The 13,246-nt window shown below is 46.4% G+C and overlaps 1 pseudogene; it reads right to left on the reverse strand.

Annotated features, from left to right (window-relative positions):
• Positions 1-352: 352 nt before the first annotated feature.
• Positions 353-13,246, reverse strand: part of LOC145802737 (putative UPF0481 protein At3g02645) — a 31,079-nt pseudogene continuing 18,185 nt past the window's right edge.

The raw sequence follows: 13,246 nt of genomic DNA on the forward strand, positions 1-13,246 counted from the left end.
AGTAGTTCGAACAAAAAAAAAAAAAGAAAAAAAAAAGAATGTTGCTTGGTTACATCACTCTGCTCCTGCTCCTTCAGCAGTCTCTCTACTTAGCTTATCCAACGTATCTGGGCAAGGGAGGGGAATGTTCTTCCCAAGCTCGAAATCCTTTGGCACATTAGCAGCTTGAAGTGCAGATGTCTACCTGTCTTCGAATAGCATGTTCTTCAACTTGGGAAACTGCTCTTCATAAACAGCCGTGGCCTCATTGCATCCCTCATCCTTGGCCGCGTTAACAGCGTCTGAAAGACTTGCCTTAGAGGCAGCAAGAGCAGACGCAATTTTCTTTCTCTTCTTTTAGATCATTAATCTCCTACGCCAAAGACTTTAGCACGGAGTCCATCATCTGCAACTTCTGCTTGGCCTCCACCACTTTTCCCTCCGAGGCCACTAACCGTAGCTCCAGTTTCTTCACCTGTTTGCCTTGCCTTTCATTTATCATTTTCAACTTGTCCGCAACCCTAATAATTTTGTCATGGTAAACCATGGCCTCATAAGTGGAGAACAGACCCTGTAACCAAGAAAAAAGAAAGGCAATAAAATAATGTATAAGTGGACATTCCTATAAACACCTCACAAAAAGGGTAATAAAACACTTACCACCAAAGAAAAGTGCAAGGCTTGTGAAAAGATGGCCATGTCTGCCTATTCGGCCAGACGAGCAGCATCGGTAGGGAGAACGGAGCTTCAAACGATCGTAGACGCCACTTCAACATTACCCATGGTGATGTCAGTGTTTGTTACCTGCCGATCCTTTATGGTAGGTATGAGGATGATCGGGGAGCCAGGGGCTTCTGCCTCGGAGGCAGAGGTCGGAGAAGAATAAGCAACAGTAGCCAAAACAAAGCTATCCGACCGTATCTTCTTCCAGACCTTTGTTGACTAGTTGGTGGGATGTTTGCCCGACCTTTGACTTGGTGGTTCAGGGAATGCTCTTAGTAGCACCCACAACATAAAGAGGAGAAGAGTCGTCCACCACTACGATCGGGGATCGTTTGGGCCGATCAAAAGAACCTTGTGAAGCGAAGGCTGACTCACCATCCTTCTGGGACTTTTTGGCAGCTGTTATCTCCAGAAAGTTCTTCGGGGGCATGATGTCTAAAATTGTAGCCTTTGAACTAGAAGATTCTTCTTGTGGCTACTCCTCTTTGGGAGTTACTTTCTTGTTATTCTCCTAAAGATGTGAGAAAATATAAAAATCAAAACCTCCGTCGGCACCAAAATCAATACTATCTATCGGAATCATGGTGTTGTAATAAGGGACGTATGAAAGTAACACATGAGCTACCCGACCTTGGCGTTGTTGTTCTAGTGGCCCTTTGTATGACCAAACTCGTTGCAGAAGAGGAAGGTTCACTTGATCCTCTCACTTGCTGGGATGAGAAACAACTTCAAGCACTGCACAAAGTAATGAAAAAACATTAATAGACAGATAGTGAATACAAAAACGACGTCATAGGAAAATAAAAGAACAGAATATAACCTAGTCGACCAGTGACCTTTGGAATAAGTTGGATCCGATCAGCTCCAGAAGGAAACTCCCAATTTTCCTCTATTATGACAAACATTATTGACACCTTTGCCAGAATCGAGAAGCATCTGAACGAGTTGATGCTTCGCCGATCTGGGCTTGAAGTAAAATTTTGACTTTTCCTTCGTGGTATGAATGAAATTATAGCAATACCTTATCTCAAGGAGTCCTAGGTTAATCCCTAACAGGTCGTTCAAGGCAATTACACCCATAACAATCCTAAAGAAGTTGGAGGGAAAGGAGTACCCCGTAAAAGTAAAATACCTCCCTAAGAAGAAGATGTAGGGGGAAACGAACTCCCCTCCCCCTACCCCCAAACTATGGTTATTAAAGAGAGAGGAATTTGATCCTTTGACCCCTTTGAGATGTTATCATCAGAAGAAGGTAGACGAACGATAACATCATCAAGACTGCTATACAGAGTTCTAAACTTTGCAATGCTTTCCTCAGACTCAAAGAAACTTCTTAAACAATTCATAGTAAAAGTAAATGAAGAACAGTAAAAGGTGAAGAGAAAGGAAATTCAAAATCGAAAGAATCAAACAAAAGGAGAAAACTTACGAGGATTACAGAGTGAGACCTCAAGCAAAGGACTGAATGGAGCGCATATGGGATTCTAAGACTGAAAGGACGATGAGTGAAATGATAAAGGGCAAGAGACAACCCCTCAATTAATGTGTCAGGAGCAAAACGGTGCATTGAAAGATGAAATGGCGGGCATCATCATTAAATTTAAAAGGATAGAAGGGACGCGTGTCACATACAAGGGCAACGATCTAGATTCCAATTAGGTCGGCTATGAATTCTTCGATAGTCTGCCATAAAAGGATTATCGAAAAGGGGCAATTGTGGAGAAATAAAAAATATTGGCCCAAGGGCCAAACATGTTAAGGCCAAGACCTAAAGGTCTAGTCCAGCCCAACAGCCTGAAATCAAAGAAGGCCCAAACCATTAATAGGTCCAACGGAGGAGGGGAAAATATCACGTGACTAAAGCCTGAACAATATTGCCTTCTAGAAGAAGATTTGCAAAATGCAAGATGGCAATTCGATTAATTCACAGCGAATAGTGAAGATCAGAATCGCCAGAGATAGGTGTATAGGCCTAGCCTGTACAAACGAAATGGCCGTCTGATGAGCCTGATTGGATGGTGTAGACATCCCATTTTTGACCGACCTTGAGACTCAGACGTCACCAGTTGAGCACTCAGTGATATTGCATATTGTGCTTGCTCAAGAAGTTTCAGAGTCTCGGCTGCGAGCTTTGCCTCCGGACTTCCGGGCTCTTTTGTGCTTTGCCTCAGTTTGCGAACCAGGCTCCGTTTTCTCCATTTTCTCTTCCTGAAGAGAGGGAGAGGTCTCGTAGATCATCTCTCAGTGGCCGTAGGCTACGTTTCGTGGTCGTAGGCCATTTCGCCCGTTTGGAGCCCAGTTTCTGATTTTTCGGAGCCGTTGGCCGTGTGCCTCGGTTCGGGACCGCTTAACCACCTCCGTTTGCCCCGGTTTTTGGCATACATCTTATTTGCTCCCTTTTGAGGGACACTATGGTCCGAGAGACCAACTTCGTGGTCAAACACCACTCCCGGTGCCTAACGGTCAGTTTTCAGGACCTCGGGCTGCGCGTTTCGGCCCCCAAACCTTCATTTTGCATCGGTTTTGGTTCATTTTTGGCAGGGACCTCTGTTTCATTGCTAGGAAGGTCATAGAAGGATGGGAGGCCAGTAATTGTTCTGTCAGCCAACTTTATCCCTTCATCGCCATCCGTCGCCCGATTTCTCCCACTTCAAAGCCAATGTTGACCACCCTTGGGCCATTTTCTTGCACCCTAAACCCCATATTTGTGATGTACACATCTGGGAGGCCACCAATATTTGGTGGCCGGCCAGTAATTGCTTTTGAACCTTTTGAGCCCCTTTGAAAAGTGGGTTGTTCTCTCTCCTAGTTCACTTTCTCCAGTTTTTTACCACAGGGTTGTGTTGTGCACACATGGGAGGCCCTCTTTCTGTGGTGGCCGGCCACTAATCTTGTTTGACCATTTTGACCCTTGGCCGGCCGGCCATGGGGAAAGCCAGCCGGCCACCTGCAACCTCAATAACCGGCCGGCCAGAATCCTTGCTGCAAGTACATCTCAAATATACATTCTTTTTCCCTCCAGATTCTGTATCCGGGGGGATGCATTTTGGGGGGAAACTTGGATTGTTTTCCCTCCATTTTTCCCCCCTTCCCCCCCCCCTTTTTGTCTATATAACAGTAGCTCCAGCTCTGTTATTAGGGTTACAAAAATTTGCCTCAAAACCTTTCAAGTCCTACACCCCTTTCCACACCACCACCAAGCACCACACCACCCTCATCCATTCCAGCAGCTCCAGGGCCATTTTCAGAGCTAAGGAGCCACCAAACTCAAGCCAAGAGTTGCCAAAAGATTGGTCTTCAAGGGTAAGCTCTATTTCCCTCCTTTTGGTCCATATTTTGCATGCTTTCTAGGCCATACTCTCTTACTGTTTTGGGCTCCGACCCTAACTGAAAGTGGCACTTTTTTGAGCTCCTTTTCACTTTTGTTTAAGGGCCTCTCACTGTTTGAGGCCTCCTTGTTGCACTTGCTTCATTATCTCTTTTGTATGCCTATTTCTTGTGTAGTATTTTTGGCCTATGTATAATTTGTTTTGAGGAATGTAATAAACTGTAAAGTGGCTTATTTTGATCCCTTATTCAATGTTGTTGAAAGGCTCATTGCTTTTTGAGGCTTCTATCTTCCACTTGCCTTTGTATCCCTTTTTTGGCTCCATTTTTGCATGATTTATTAGTCTCTTGTGCTTCTGTTTTTGGACTCTGGTCCGAACTGAAAATGGTATTATTTTGACACCCTCTTCATGTTTCATTAAGGGTATTTTACTGTTTGAGGCTTCCTTTTTGTACTTTGTGTTATAGCTCTCTTTTTGGCCTTGTTTTGCATAGTATTTTGAGCATGCTTGTGTACTGTTTTTGGCTCGGTCATAAACTGTAAAAGGTCATATTTTGGTCTCGTCTTCAACATTGTTGAAGGTCCGTCAGATTTTTGGGGCCAGCAGCTGTGATTTGCTTCATTACCTCTCTTTCGGGGCCATTTTTGCATGCTAGCTTAGCCCCATTTGTGTTCATTTTTTGGCCTTGATTAAAAATCTAAACATGCTTGTTTTGGGTCTTCCTTGAATCTTTCTTCACATGTCATGATCAAATAATGCATGCTTGATGTAGCTACAAGTCATTTCATGTGCTTAATCTTGCATTTCGGGACCATTTCATGCATCGGGTGCCATGTTTTCATGATTCGGGGCTGTTTCGGGTCATATTTTAGCGCCAAAATTTTCATGCTAGCATATCATATTCCATGCCTTGCCATGTCTTGTTAGAGTGGCATTCGGTGCCCTAGGGTCGGTCCTCAGTTTGCGTGCATGCGTGCACGCATCTCGAGTTGTCTCATTTTCATCTAATGGCCTCTTATGTGAGTGTGGCTGAGGTCCAATCATGTTGGTGTAAGTCCATTATGCATTGTGTATGCCATTTCATTTCATAGCATTGTGTATGCTAGGTTGTATGTTAGCGCATTGTGTATGCCATGTTATCTCGTGCATCGTGTATGCCATTTCATAGCATTGTGTATGTTAGGTTGTATCTTAGTTGCATTTCATGCATATCATGCATATTGCATCATGCTTGGGATAGGAGTTAGCCCAAGCACGGGAAACGAGGGACGTTTCGTACTTCGAGTGACGAAACGTGTCTCAATTCCCAGTCACCGACACTCCGAATTATCCATGATGGAGTTTAGGCCCTGTTGTGTTTTTCATGTGCATTCATTCTATATTGAGTTGCACAATTCGAATCCTCGGCCATCATGCATCGAGATGCGTGATTGGTGCCACGAGGATCGAGGCATGCATACATATGTGAAAATATATTGCTATGCCCCTTTCCTGCTCTCTGTTACAGCAAATCAAGAATTAGCAACCTTCCGGAGCTTGGCGCGCTTTCCAAGAATAATTGCAAAACAGAGGCTAATTGGGGCATCCCAGTGGATTTCCGCGCAAGGCAGCCCAAACATACATCATTCATCAGAGTCAAGGCAGTCCCTGGCTTGCATGCCAGTTCATAGCTTTCCTAGATTAATTTGTAAATTAATTAGGATTTTTGTAATTATTTAGACTGTAATATTTATTCGGGACTGTATATTATTTTATTCGGACCCTCTGCGCGAGGGCAATATTGTAATAAGTGTGCGTGTGTGCGATGCATGTCTTCCAACCCCACGTCTTTCTCCCTTTTATTTACCTGCTTATGATGGTTAGATTAGGGCATATTTCAATTAGCATACAGTATGATAGCATGTTTGCATTCATTCATCTGTTTTGCATGCACCGGGCTCGGCGCATCATACTAACTGCATCGTATTTTCAATTCCAAATTGAATACATGTTAGCTGTAGCATTTCATATGCCATGTCTAGAATAGCCGAGCCTGCTATAGTTGCATTTTGCATGTGTTGCATTAGGCATTTCTGTATAGTTAGGATCATGCATGGATTTCTAACCTAGCTTTTGTTTTGGCGTGGAGTACTCGGTAAGTTTTATGCTTTAGCATCCTTGCATGCGTGTGAGTGACTGCCATGAATAGCATGCTTACCATGAGGCTATATGCTTATGTGATATAACTGCCTGAATGCCTCTGGGTGAAGGTTGGGTTATTCGGATTGCAACAAATCATCAACTGTGAGTTTTAAGCCCACTAGATAGTGGCAAAACCATCTTTTCTAAGCCCACCCGAGGGCGGCAAAATCTGCATTTTAAGCCTACTTGCGAGTAGCAAACCATCTTTCAAACAAACAAACATGAAATATTTTGTTCCAATTCAGGCGATCCATCCTATACTTGTATGCTGTGCGCATCACATAGTAAATCTAGGCTAATAACCGAAATAAGGACACACAATATTTTCAAAACTTGATATCATGGTTAGTAGAGGCCGATCTTTGATCGGGGCGAGCGGGGGTGCTCACGAAGTGACCTTCCCCAATCGTACCCAAGTTCCTGAGCCGAGGCAACTTTGGTGATGATGGACACGTGGCCTTAGGCAACGAGTCAGGGTTTCCTAAATTCTCCCAAAATAAAATATTTAGGTGGCGACTCTGTATCTGGCAAAGTAGTCCATGTTTGGCACTTCTTTCAAAATCTGTTTTCTCAAAATGATTTGTCGGATTTGGACTCTTTGGTTCGGATTAAGAATCGTGACAATTTGAGAGTCCTGAACTATAGTGAGCCCAATATCGAACGGAACGGGGGGACTCGTTCCTCCCTGGGGCGTTCTGGGGACGTCTACAGTTTCTGGCGACTCTGTTGGGGATTTAGAGAACTTGACTCGAACTCATGATATTTGGTTTTCACTACACTTGTGTGTTTCTTTGCATTGCATTTGCATTAGTGCACCTAGGACACCGTGTTTGCCATCTGCTATTCCTGAACGGTTTACCGGAGGCTTGTCTTGTCAAGGCATGACCATAAGGCTGACCGGTTGTGGGCTCTGCCAGTATGGGAACACAAACCCCGGTTTTACCGCGGCACCCTTTTTGACCATTCGACCTAGTGCATATTCGGATCCATAGTGACCATTCCAAACTAGGACAGGTTGCTTACCCGATAGGTTGTTTGAAGCCGCTGCGTGCGTAATGGAACCCTAGTTCCAGACAAAATAGGACAGGGAAACCCTACCCCAACATAGGGGTGTTTTGGCTCTCAATTATCTGCTATGTGCTTTAGAGTGCGTCTCTACAGGGAATGCATGTATCAGTGTATGAGTTTGGGCATCAGGCCTGCGGGCATCAGTCAGTATTTGAGAATAAGTTATCTGCGGATATCAGAAATTCAGTTTTGGGGGTAGTGATTCAGGGATAATAATCAGTGATTGAGGACAGTGTGTATTCAGCTTATCGACTGTGGGTTGTTATGCCCGGCTGTGTGTCATGCATTTACTTTAAGCTGTTATGCTGTCCGTTTATCTGTTTATTTATTTCCTTATTGCTTTATTTATCTTTTTGCTAGGAGCAATTTTAGCACAATTGCTTCCAACCCAGTAGATATTCCCCAAGCACTTTGGACACGAGGTCGTCGACTCAATCGATCTGAGGATCTAATTGACGGACAGCCAGTGTTCCATTCTCTACCCCCTGTTGTCAGAAGAAGGCCAAGAAAGCGCAGTGTGTCAGAACAGAGGTTGCCAGAATAGTGGGTTACTCCATCAGAGGGCAATAGGACTGAGGTCTCGATTGTTAATATAGAAATAGACATACCAGTTAGTCGGATGGATCAGCAAAATACATCAGGAATGGAAGCCCTGATGCGCCAAATGCAGGAGAACATGAGACAAATGCAGGAGGATGCCGCCCGTCAAGCGGAGTTCTCCAAACAGCAGGCCGCGATCATGGCCCAGCAAGCCGAGCTAATCACTAGACTGCAACAGCAGAATGCGGCATCTGCTTCACATCAAGTTCCTCCTCCGCCAGGGGCTCCATTACCCGAGCAGGCACCTACTGTCCAGAATGCTCTACCGAACACCCAGAACACCGTGCCAAATGTCCAGAACATGCAAGAGGACACGAATCTTCCAACAGGGCCAGCTCCGCCCCCGCTTCCGCCTTAACTGTCCAAGACCCATACCCTCAACCACCTGGGCTCTCCCTTCGAGTTCGAAATAGACCATACCGCTCTGAAACTGAGCAAGCTTGAGAAGCTCTTCAAGAAATCACAAGGAGTAAAGGCTATTCTGGACATCGAGGACGGATATACCGATGTGGCCGTAACATTGCCAGATAGGTTCAAGATGCCGCAGATTGATCGTTTCGAGGAATCCGGGGATCGCATGGTCCACCTCCGGTTATTCTCAGACATCTTGCGGCCAATAGGCCTAACCCGACCACAAAAGCTTTCACTGTTCGGCTAAACCCTGTCAGGTGTGGCCGCCATCTGGTACGCGAAGTTAGAGGATGAGGTGAAAAGAAGCTGGGATGAAATGGCTGAGGCCTTTGTCGCACAGTACTCGTACAATACGCAGATCGAGGTTACAACTCGTGATCTCGAAACAACGAGGCAGGAGCCTAAAGAGACTTTCTCAGATTTTGTAACTCGATGGAGGGCGAAGGCATCGATGATGACTTTGAGGCCCACTGATAAAGGCCAAATCAGGATGATTGTGCGCAATCTCCAACCGAAATTGATGCAGAAGATGATTGTACTCCCCTTTCCCACCTTCTTAGATTTACACGAGATGGGGGTACAAATTGAAGATGCGATGAAGCAAGGTCTGGTTGACCAGGATAGGGAGCAACCGAGGAGGACTTTCAACCGTAACAACAATGCAGGCCCGAGTGGCGCTACAACGGCAAGAGCTTCAGAGGTGAGCATGGTCACCACTATTCCCCCTCTTTTTCCGAAACCCATGGCAGCCACACACTTCTCCGGTGCATCCAGAAGTAATACCCAAACCACTAAACACCAGCCCAGAGGCCAAAGAACCTTCACCCCACTGTACATGCCTTTGTCCAAGGCTTTGGGGGTCTTAATCAGAAAGGGGCATCTAAAACCGCTAGAGCCGAGGCCATTACCAAATCCACTTCCACCCTCTCACAACCCATCCAAGTACTGTGCATATCACCAGCAGCACGGTCATGATACTGACCAATGTTTCAGGCTGCGTCACGAGATTCAAGACCTCGTTGACAAAAATGTGATTCTACCTCCAGAGAAACCTAACGTCACAACCAACCCACTCCCTACACACAACCAAGCTCCACCGCCCAAAAGAGTCAATCTTATCCAGACCGGGGTCGTGTCCTACGATCCCAGCATCTATATTACTCCTACCCACCTACCTAAGATGGAGGTGCTCCTTCCCGACTGCACTGACTCTTTGTGCATGTTGGACATCTCCACAACCCAACCAGAGCCGACGGTGGTGACCATCGAAGATGGGGTAAGGCAGACTTCAGAAAAGGATGGAATTGTTGAGTCTGGGATTGAACAGAGTTTTGCTGAGGAAGTCTATGATCCGAGTGAGTACATCTTGTCAACAGGTTGGACTGGACTGGGTTTAGAATTGCCGGAAAAGGAAGAGCTATGTGTGATCCAAGGGGGTGGATTTGAGCAAGGGGCAAATGATTTGACGGCAATGGAGGAGGACTTTGCCAACCTATAGTTTTTCGATGACCAAGAATCAAGGGGCGCAGCAGTCAACTGGTTTGATTATGAGGAATCAACAGAGGCCTCTGGATGGCTGGATGATCAGCCAGATGTAGTTGAAGAATCCCAACCAGAATAAGGCCCGGCAGGGGCGAGAGTATCAACTGTGGCCGGAAGGGCCGGAAGTCAGGTTACATTGCCGGAGAGCACCGATACAAAGAATTTCGCTCAGAACAGAAGCATTGTGAATGCGGGAGAAGTTGAGCAACAAACTGCACTGACGTAGGTAGAACAACAGGGTTCTGAGAGAACCGGAAAAGCCAAAATTCATGAGGAGATCGAAAGTGCTGTGAGCACAAGAACAGAGGATGCTGTGAGCATGCAGCCTGAAAGTGCTGTGAGTACAAACATACCCGAGCCAGACAGGTGCCTTTTGAATGCCAACGGAATGTGGTGGGAAGATGATGACTTATGTCTTGCCCACACAGACGAAGACTGGGGAAGTAATCAACCGGACGACACCTGGTACCTCGATGAGGTTGATCACATGATAAGAAGTGGGCGGTACTTCAAGCCCCCACACCTAGACCAACCCGAGACATCTGGGAAAGACAAAAAAGCCGAGAGGCAAAAAGAGAAGCAGATCGAAGAGGAAGCTGTACTGAAACAACTAAAGAAGATACAAGCAGACATCTCCATCTGGGGACTGCTTATGGCATCGCGGGTGCACAGACAGGCTGTCTTATCCGCCATGGACAGGGCCAAACTCTCTATAGATACTACACCAGAACAGCTGGTTGGGCTGGTTTTTCCGGGAGGAGGTTCCCCGACATTGACCTTTTCAGACAAAGAACTACCGCCTGAGGGCACAAATCACAATAAATCCCTCTACGTTTCCATGGAATATAGAGACAAGTGGATACCGGTGGTACTTATTGATACCGGGTCCGCCATCAATGTCTGCCCAGCCAGAACAGCATATGCAATCGGGTTGAAACCCGCAGACTTCGTGCCGACTACTCAGGTGATCAGAGCCTATGATAACACTAGCAGGGAAGTGATGGGGACTATCAAAATTTAGACTCAGGTTGGTCCAGGACAACACAACATTGAATTCCATGTCTTGGACGTTCCCCCAACCTTTAACCTACTTTTGGGGTCGTGGTTGCACCAAGTCAAGGCAGTCTCTTCCACTTTGCATCAGATGCTGAAGTACCCTCACGGGAAGGGGGTAGCAATTATTTTTGGGAATTCATCAATCTATCCGCCGCCAGAAGTGTCCACACCAGTCTTGGAAATCGAGCATGGCACTGAGGATGTGTTCTTATTCGGGTTCACTTTGGCTGAGGCTCGAGTGGTGCAGAATATTATGGCGGTGAATGAGGGGGTGTACGTCAGTGCTCAATCCGTCTACCTCATGAACAAATTGCAACACATCCCCGGGATGGGATTGGAAAGAAACAGCCGGAAGGGCGTCTCAACATTGGCCGAAGTGCCACATAACCCTCATACCTTTGGCTTGGGTTATCTGCCCACCAAAGAGGACTGGGTGAGGAAGGGAAAGGAAATGGTCGCAAGAGCCAGAGCAAAGCAGGCTGGGAAGCCTTTCAAATTAATGCATAGGCCCATTCGAGGTACCCTGAACGGACGCTTCGTCCGCGAGGGGGAGGACTTTCCGTTTTGCGGCTTCCTAGAGCCGCGACTAAACGCGGAGAAGAAGCGCGTCCCAGGTTTTGAGATCTTCTTCGACCCGCAACTACCCAGGGATGACGTTGCCGAAGAGCAGACAGACCCATCAACTGAAGTTGAACAGAGTAAGAAAGTGCAGTCTGAGGACACCGAACTTGAAATGGGGGTAGCGCTGGCAAGTCTACTCTCAGATCCTCCGATCGACCATAAGTGCTTGGGGGATAACTTCTCGGTATGCGTGATCGGGGATAAAACGGCTGCGGGCCTACCAGCAACTATTTTGGATGCATCTATCGCACCCTCTCTCGCTTGGCAGTACGAAGAGGGATTCTTGTCCAGCAGCACCGGGTTTGGTAGTGAGCCGGAATCTGATTCCACCGAGTCCTGTGAGTCGGAATCAAGTTCCAGCTCGACTGAGTCTGAGTCTGGTAATCCTGGTGATGATAACCCGGATGCCACAGTTATGTCCAGGTCGTCTTTTTCTTTCTCGTTTGAGTCTGTTGTAACCGAGAATTCAGACGATTTGGATGAGCTTAATGAGAATCAAGTAACTGTGATTTCTGAGTACTTTTCTGTACCCTTAATTTATTGCATAATCTCAGACTTTCAAAATTTTGATGAAAACAACGAGGAAGAAATTCCTCCGGTTTTGCAACATTTAATTGAGCAGGAGCAGGAGAGATTTGTCAAACCCTTAATGGATGAAATCATTACCGTGAATATTGGTACTGAGGAGGACCCGCGGCTGGTCCAGATCGGGTCCACGTTATCTTCGGAGGAACGCGAGCGCTTAGTCGCTTTATTAAAAGATTTCAAAGATGTTTTCGCGTGGTCCTATGAAGACATGCCTGGGATCGATCCTGAGATTGTACAGCACCGGATCCCCCTTGACCCCGAGGCCCGACCTGTCAAACAGAAACTCCGAAGGATCCGCCCCGACTGGGCTCTCAAGATTAAAGAAGGGGTCACCAAGCAAATCGATGTAGGCTTCCTACTGGTTTCCGAATACCCGACTTGGTTGGCCAACATCGTTCCAGTACCGAAGAAGGATGGCAAGATCCGGGTGTGCATGGATTTCAGGGATTTAAACAGAGCCAGTCCGAAGGACGACTTTCTTTTACCGCATATCGATGAGTTGGTGGATTTCACAGCAGGGCATGCTTTGCTCTCATTCATGGATGGCTTCTCAGGGTACAATCAGATAGTAATGGCACCAGAAGACAGAGAAAAGACTGCCTTCACCACCCTGTGGGGGACTTACTACTACCGAGTAATGCCGTTTGGGTTGAAGAATGCCGGAGCTACTTATCAACGGGCCGCGACCACAATATTGCACGACATGATCCACAAAGAGGTTGAAGTGTATGTGGACGACATGATTGTCAAGTCCAAAGAAAGAGAGGGCCACTACACCGCCTTGCAAAAGTTCTTCCAAAGGATCAGGGAATTCCGGTTGCGGCTGAATCCTCAGAAGTGTACGCTCGGTGTTACAGCGGGAAAAATGCTGGGATTTCTGATTACACAAAGGGGCATTGAGGTCGACCCTTCAAAAATCAAGGCCATCTTAGAAATGCCACCACCAAGGAAAAGGAGGTGCGAGGCTTTCTGGGTAAAGTGCAATTCATAAGACGGTTTATCTCAAAATTAACCTTGACTTGTGAACCACTTTTTGGTCTCCTGAAGAAAGGCAAGAAATTCCAATGGGACAGCCGATGCCAAGCTGCTTTTGAACAGATCAAAGAATACTTGCAGAATCCGCCCGTGTTGTCACCACCAGAGCCGGG

The sequence above is a fragment of the Camellia sinensis genome, chromosome 11 (genome assembly GCF_055761805.1).
Source record: "Camellia sinensis isolate YWXY chromosome 11, ASM5576180v1, whole genome shotgun sequence".
Lineage (NCBI taxonomy): Eukaryota > Viridiplantae > Streptophyta > Magnoliopsida > Ericales > Theaceae > Camellia > Camellia sinensis.